This window comes from Mercenaria mercenaria, unplaced genomic scaffold, assembly GCF_021730395.1.
Source record: "Mercenaria mercenaria strain notata unplaced genomic scaffold, MADL_Memer_1 contig_5063, whole genome shotgun sequence".
Classification (NCBI taxonomy): domain Eukaryota; kingdom Metazoa; phylum Mollusca; class Bivalvia; order Venerida; family Veneridae; genus Mercenaria; species Mercenaria mercenaria.
Window position 1 is genome coordinate 44,930 of NW_026463345.1, and position 8,351 is coordinate 53,280.

The window sequence follows — 8,351 nt, forward strand, 5'->3', positions numbered from 1 at the left end:
TTAACTGAAACTTTCAGGTAATTTATTTTAAATTAATTTGTTTTTCACTTTATTTACAGTTTTTCAGTCAACATGGTCATTTTATACACTGGTAATAAAAATGAAATATGCATATACACACACACACATTGTATGAAAATTTTTACACTGAATGTATAAATCGCTATATATGGATAAATATGATTGTGCCGAGCAAAATCCATGACCTGTAATTATAAATGCAAACGTAATAGGTGCAACGTATCATACATGAAGTTTGAGAGACTATATGTTGCCTTATTCTTATTATCCTTATGCAGGTGACTTGTGTAAATCATTGCTGATTGTCTTTTATTTAACAAGAGCTCGTCGAACACGAAATGCCCCCCCCTTGATGCATTCAGTAATTGCACAAGGAACAGAAATTATATGCTCACTGTAAACACAAATTCCATTTCGGAACACAAAACTATGCAAGTGGTCCAAATTTGAAGCTTGTACCTTCAGAAATGTGAAAGTAGGTCACTAGGTCAATCTCAAGATCAAAGTTCATTTCAGTACACAAAACTATGCTTGTGGTTCAAATTTGAAGGCTGTAGCTTGAAAAATGTGAAAGTAGGTCACTAGGTCAAAATCAAGGTCAAATTTTATTTTGGAACAAAAAACTATGCATGTGGTCCAAATTTGAAGCCTGTACCTTCAAAAAAGTGAAAGTAGTTTACTAGGTCAATAACAAGGTCAAAGTTTTTTTCAGTACACAAACCTATGCATGTGGTCCAAATTTGAAGGCTGTAGGTACAGAAATGTGAAAGTAGGTCACTAGGTCAAGATCAAGGTCAACTCATGTCAAGGTTCATCTTGCCACTCAAAACTTTACATGTGGTCCAAATTTGAATGATGTAAGTTATGGACATGAAGATTCTAAGTTTTTCCCTGTATAAGTCTATATGAACCATATGACCTCTGGGGCGGGGCCATATTTGACCCGAGAGGGATAACTTGAACAAACTTGGTAGAGAACAATTAAATGATGCTACATTACAAATTACCAAAGCCATAGTCTTTGTGGTTTGGACAAGAAGATTTTCAAAGTTTTTCCCTATATAAGTATATGTAAACTATGTGACCCCAACGGCGGAGCCATATTTGACCCCAGGGGAATAATTTGAATAATCTTAGTAGAGGACCACTAGATGATGTCATATACAAAATATCAAAGCCCTAGGCCCTGTGGTTTTGGACAAGAGGTTTTTCAAAGTTTTTTCCTATACAAGTCTATATAAACCATGTGACCCTAGGGGTGGGGCCATATTTGACCCCAGGGAAATAATCTGAACAATCTTGGTAGAGGACCACTAGATTTTGCTACATACCAAATATCAAAGCCCTAGGCCCTATGGTTTTGGACAAGAAGATCAGAAACCATTTAACTGTTCCTGGCCAATGTAACCTTGACCTTTGACCTAATGACCTCAAAATCAATAGGGGTCATCTGCTGGTCATGGCCAACCTAACTATCAATTTTCCTGAAACTAGGCCCAAGCGTTCTTGAGTTATTGCCTGGAAACCATTTTACTGTTCCTTGTCACTGTGACCTTGACCTTTGACATACTGACCTCAAAATCAATAGGGGTCATCTGCTGGTCATTACCAACCTCCCTATCAACTTTCGTGACCCTAGGCCTAAGCGTTCTTGAGTTATCATCCAGAAACCGTTTTACTGTTCAGGGTCACTGTGGCCTTGACCTTTAACATACTGACCTTAAAATCAATAGGGGTCATCTGCTGGTCATTACCAACCTCCCTATCAACTTTCATGATCCTAGGCCCAAGTGTTCTTGAGTTATCATCCGGAAACCGTTTTACTGTTCAGGGTCACTGTGGCCTTGACCTTTAACATACTGACCTCAAAATCAATAGGGGTCATCTGCTGGTCATTACCAACCTCCCTATCAACTTTCATGATCCTAGGCCCAAGTGTTCTTGAGTTATCATCCGGAAACCGTTTTACTATTCAGGGTCACTGTGACCTTGACCTTTGACATACAGACCTCAAAATCAATAGGGGTCATCTGCTGGTGATGACCAACCTCCCTATCAACTTTCATGATCCTAGGCCCAAGCGTTCTTGAGTTATCATCCGGAAACGGATTGGTCTACATTCCGACCGACCGACCGACATCTGCAAAACAATATACCCCTCCTTTTTCAAAGGGGGCATAATAAAACATTGCGTTTAAATACAAACTCCAGAGATTATATAAACCTACTCATTTCTAATAAACTTCAACAACTGCTTTCACCCTTATCAAGGGCATGACTGATTCTGCATTTGTTACCAGTGTAGATCATGATCAGACTGCACAGATGTTCATTATAGAAATTTAGCATGGTTAGTGTTAATTTGCCTAAATTAAAATGCATTTCTATTTACAGAGAAGATGGTAATGAGGTGCTTGTTCATCCACCCCTCCAGTTCAGTGAATCTGAAAGTGTAAATACAGCAGATCAGGCTGACCATTCAACAGAGACATTGTTCAGTTCTCACACTGATGGTTCGTTTGATTTTTTTGTCATTCACAAATGGTTTGAAATCAGTAATGTAAAATTCCGTCAGTTTTCTTAGTAAACCTGACATAACTTCGTGGTTTGGTAAAATGCGTTGGATAAATATGTCATCAGCATGCGTGTACACAATAAAGTCACAAAATGGCAATCCAGTGACTAGTAATTGTCCCTAACTTGATAGAAGTAGGGATGAGATTCATTCAAAACAATATTCTCATCCTTTCGAACCAAACAGAAATCCTTCACATTCTTGTCTACTGCTTCACACACTGTGTAATTTCTAGCAGAATATGGGCATTTCACCTCCACCAACCCTGTAGTCTTATCTGAACAAACAATTGCATCTGGAGATGCACCTAGAAATGGAAATTTGGGGTTTATCACTAGACCAACATCATGCAAATGACTTCCAGTCTTCTTTACGTACATAATTTTTGCTGTTTTCTCGTGAACCTGGCCATGTGTTGTTGGTTTAGAAATAAATGGTGCCTGACTGAATGTATTCCTTAGAAATGCATCATTCACTTTTTTCTTCCGGTTCATAATTGCACCAAACTTTGAAGCAGTGATTCGTGTTTTCCTTTGAGCATGCCATTCTTTAGAGTTGCTTTGCAGTCTGGTCTGTTTTTCTATTTCCTGACAGTCTTGTTCGGTAACTGACACAGCTTGCCAGTGTGCTGACTGTCCTGTTATTAACTGTTCTGTATCGGGATCAAGATTAATATGCGTGGAAGCTGAATATCCCCACATCCGAACTCTTCGCATGTTCATACACTGATCCCATTAGATTGGCCTGAAATCATATGTTAAATAAATGTTATTTGTATATATTTCAGAAAACATATGTCTGGACATGCTGGCAATGGCTGCAGAAAATGAGTCATTAAAACAACAAATTGCCAAACTCATTCTAGAAAACATAGACCTTACAAGGAAATGCACACCAAAAAGAAATTCAGAAAATGTGCCGGACACTATGACACTTTTCAGTGCAGAGAAATTGAGAGACAATAAGAACAAGAGTGCCAGAATGTCACAATACACGCCCGTCACAGTAAATTTCTTTACACTAGCACCTGTATTTGCAAATGGAATTTTAATTTTCTAGTTGTTTACAATGTTTTTTTTTTTTAGAAATTATTGTAATTCTTTTAGTTTTTGACCATACGTGACCCAGTTTCAAACTTGACCTATTTATCATCAAGGTGAACATCCAGACCAACTTTCAAACAGATATCATGAAAAATATGGCCTCTAGAGAGGTCACAAGGTTTTTCTATTATTTGACCTACTGACCTAGTTTTTGATGGCACGTAACCCAGTTTTGAACTTGACCTAGATATCATCAAGTTGAACATTCTGACCAATTTTCATGAAGATCTTGTGAAAAATATGGCCTCTAGAGAGGTCACAAGGTTTTTCTATTTTTAGACCTACTGACCTAGTTTTTGACTGCACGTGACCCAGTTTCGAACTTGACCTAGATAGCATCAAGGACCAATTTTCATAAAGACCCCATGAAAAATGTGACCTCTAGAGTGGTCACAAGCAAAAGTTTACGGACGGACTGACGGACGGACAGACGGACGCTGTGCGATCACAAAAGCTCACCTTGTCACTTTGTGACAGGTGAGTTAAAAAGTTACAATGTCAGTTATTTATAGTAACAACTAAGGGAAGTTAATCTTTAAAGAGAGAGAGAGGAAAAAAAAAAAAAAAAAAAAAATTACAAGTCCATATAAAAATCCTAACCAGGTAGAGATAGCTCAAAATACACCTCAGAATTGGATGTAACATGCATGTTGTACTACAGAAAAGTGGTCTCGATTTTTCCCTACGACTTGTAATGAAAAAGTTACAATATAAGCTATTTATAGTAACAGCAAAGGGAAGTAATTCAAAAGAAGGGACCAGTGCATGACATTCCGTCTCATGATGGTGTACAATTGTGCCAAGTTACATCATAATCCCTCCATGCATGAAGAAGAAATGCTCCGGACAAAGTCATTCTTGTATCTGACCTTTGGCCTCTAAGTGTGACCTTGACCTTAGACCTAGGGACCTGGTTCTTGCGCATGACACTCCGTCTCATGCTTGTGAACATTTGTGCTTAGTTGTATCAAAATCCCTCAATGCATGAAGATATGCTCCGGACAAAGTTTTCATTCTTGTATCCTTTGACCTCTAAGTGTGACCTTGACCTTAGACCTAAATGTGGTTTTGGTTTTTCCCTAGCATCAATTATAAACAAGAGGACCATGATGGTCCTGAATCGCTCACCTGTTCCCACATGACCCAGTTTTGAACTGAGTATAACGTTGTTTTTTCTATTATTTGACATAGTGACCTAGTTTTTGAGCTCATGTGACCCAGTTTTGAACCTGACCTAGATATCATCAAGATAAAAATTCTGACCAATTTTCATGAAGATCCATTGAAAAATATGGCCTCTAGAGAGGTCACAAGGTTTTTTTATTATCTGACCTACTGAACTTGTTATAAAAAAGTTACAATATAAGTTATTTATAGTAACAACTAAGGGAAGTTAATCTTAAAAAAAAAAAAAATAAAATTGTAAGTCCTCACAAAAATCTTTACCAGGTAAAGACTGGTCAAAATACACCTCAAAATTGGATGTAGCATGCATGTTGTACTACAGAAAAGTGGTCTCGATTTTTCCCTATGACTAGTAATGAAAAAGTTACAAAATAAGCTATTTATAGTAACAACAAAGGGAAGTAATTCTAAATAAGGGAACTGTGCGTGACACTTCGTCTCATGATGGTGTATAATTGTGACAAGTTACATCATAATCCCTCCATGCATGAAGAAGAAATGCTTCGGACAAAGTCATTCTTGTATCTGACCTTTGGCCTCTAAGTGTGACCTTGACCTTAGACCTAGGGACCTGGTTCTTGCGCATGACACTACGTCTCGTGGTGGTGAACATTTGTGCCAAGTTATATCAAAATCCCTCTATGCATGAAGAAGAAATGCTCTGGACAAGGTTTTCATTCTTGTATCCTTTGACCTCTAAGTGTGACCTTGACCTTAGACCTAGCGACCTGGTTCTTGCGCATGACACTCCGACTCATGGTGGTGAACATTTGTGCCAAGTTATATCAAAATCCCTCTATGCATGAAGAAGAAATGCTCCAGACAAAGTTTTCATTCTTGTATCCTTTGACCTCTAAGTGTGACCTTGACCTTAGACCTAGGGACCTGGTTCTTGCGCACGACACTCCTTCTCATGATGATGAACAATTGTGCCAACTTTCATCAAAATCCCTCTATGCATGAAGAAGATATGCTCCGGACAGTCATTCTTGAATTTGACCTTTGACCTCGAAGTGTGACCTTGACCTTAGACCTAGAGACCTGGTTCTTGCGCACGACACTCCGTCTCATGATGGTGAACAACTGTGCCAAGTCTCATCAAAATCCCTTCATGCATGTAGAAGATATGCTCCGGACAAAGTCTGTGGATACCGTCCGCCCGCCCGCCCGCCCGTCAGGGGCGTTCTCATAATACGTCCCGTTTTTCAAACGGGCGTGTAAAAATTGCTAGGCACAGGGTGCATGTTGAACGTGCAATTGCTCGGGTCAAAAGTTTCAAAATTCTATCTAATAGAATTGACTGGAGTCTTTTTAGATGCATAAACCAGATATGGTTTGTGTGTTGTTTTATCACAAATTTTATGGGCTTTTTAATTGAATGGAAAAAAAAACCTTACATGGTAAGAAAGTGCGCTTCCAATAACTTGCTGACCAATTGGTGTTTCAACATGTAATGTATCAGGGGTTGTCTCCTCTGTCAAATAGGAAATTGGACTTGCTGTTAGAGATTTCAGGCGAGTAATCTGGTCATTTGTTACCTGTACTTTTCTGCAAACAAGAAAAGTAATGTAAATATAACAAAATATTAAAAAGATGTCTGAAAATGCTTTGTGGATACAGAGCTTTGATCCATACTGGCTGGTTTTATCATGAAGCAGCTCAAATATATTTTTCCACTGTTTACGCTACTGTTTATGGAATCAGTTAAGTGCTAATGGAAAACATTTATAGCAATCATTTAAGAGTATATTTCTAGTAAAATTAATTTGTATATGATCTCACAGTTGTTGATATTGTATGATACAGTAACAAATAAAGTATTATGAGACATTTATCTTGCTTATGTGTTTGACACTACCACTATCTATAGCACAACAATGAAATGGAATAATTATTCAAATATCTTCGATTTTTATCACTCAATATATTGGCTTAATTAAGTCTAATTTCTAGTAAAAGAATTACCGGTTGTCTGTGTAATTTGCCATCACAGGTTTCCTTTTCCGGCTTACATTTCCAGGTCTGGAAAAAATCATGTGTGAAACTGGTTCGGACCTAATTCGTGGTCCCCTAGGTTTATCCCACAGTTGGGGCAGGCTTGTAGAAGATAATAATGCAGGGACCTCCTTGTATCCGGCTATCTTCCACTGTTCAAGAAGGTAGAGCACAGCCAACATATGTGAGAAAGTTCCACTATTCCTGAAAGAAAATATGACAGGAGTTGTAAGAAAATATTCATGGTAAAAGAATGAACACTCTGTATATACAAATAAATTAAACAATGAGCCACGCCATGAGAAAACCAACATAGTGGCTTTGCGACCAGCATCCGCACAGTCTGGTAAGGATCCATGCTGTCGCTTACAAAGCTTATTGTTATTATAAAGAACCCGTTAGCGAACAGCATGGATCCTGACCAGACTGCGCAGATGCTGTTCGCAAAGCCACTGTGTTGGTTTTCTCATGGCACAGCTCAAATACTTAATAGAGTAAATAGTGTTGTAGGCAGATGGTCTCGGTAGCTCACCGATAAGAGCACTTGCCTCGTAAGCAAAAGGACCAATGTTCGAATACTTGTTTCATCGCTGGCAAGTACAAATCGGATTACAGTGAGAATTGAATATACTATTCGGACAGTCCAAGACAGCCTTAGCATTCGGTCACTTGTAGAACTGCAATCCACCAATAAGCCTATATCTGGTGAAAACCCACATTTTTTTTTTTTTTTGCTAGTCACAGGCTTTACAATGAAATATTTTTTGCAAAATCAAAATAAAAAAATAAAAGAAAGAAAAAAAGGAAAAGCAGAAACACTGGCATATAAAGATTATGCTCTTGTTTATACTTTTTATGTCGGTATATTACATGAATATTATCTAAGGTGCTGACTATATGCCAGTGCACATGGCGTGTAGAAGTCACGATATTTATTAACTAGAAATGTGTCCATGGGACACAGATGCCCCCACTACATGACATTAAAATGACAATTTTTTCCTAGGTCAGGGGCAATAACTCCTACAATACTGAATGAATCTGGATGCGAAACCCCAGGTGCACAACTGCACATGCTGACCAACATTCCTGTAAACTTTGGTGACTCTAGGTCAAATACTTCGGGAGCTACGCACGACACAACATCAAAATGACCAATTTTTAACTAAATCAGGGGCCATAACTCCTACACGACTGAATGAATCTGGCCGCGAAACCTGAGGTGCACAACTACACATGCTGACCAACATTCCTGTAAACTTTGGTGACTCTAGGTCAAATACTTTTGGAGCTACGCACGACACAACATCAAAATGACCAATTTTTAACTAAGTCAGGGGTCATAACTCCTACATGACTGAATGAATCTGGACGCAAAACCCCAGGTGCACAACTACTCATGCTGACCAACATTCCTGTAAACTTTGGTGACTCTAGGTCAAATAGTTTTGGAGCTATGCGAGACACAACAT

The 8,351-nt window shown here is 38.5% G+C and overlaps 1 pseudogene; it reads right to left on the reverse strand.

The window, feature by feature from the left end:
• On the reverse strand, window positions 1–7,137 carry LOC128554472 (uncharacterized; annotated as a pseudogene).
• Between the last annotated feature and the right edge of the window lie 1,214 nt (window positions 7,138–8,351).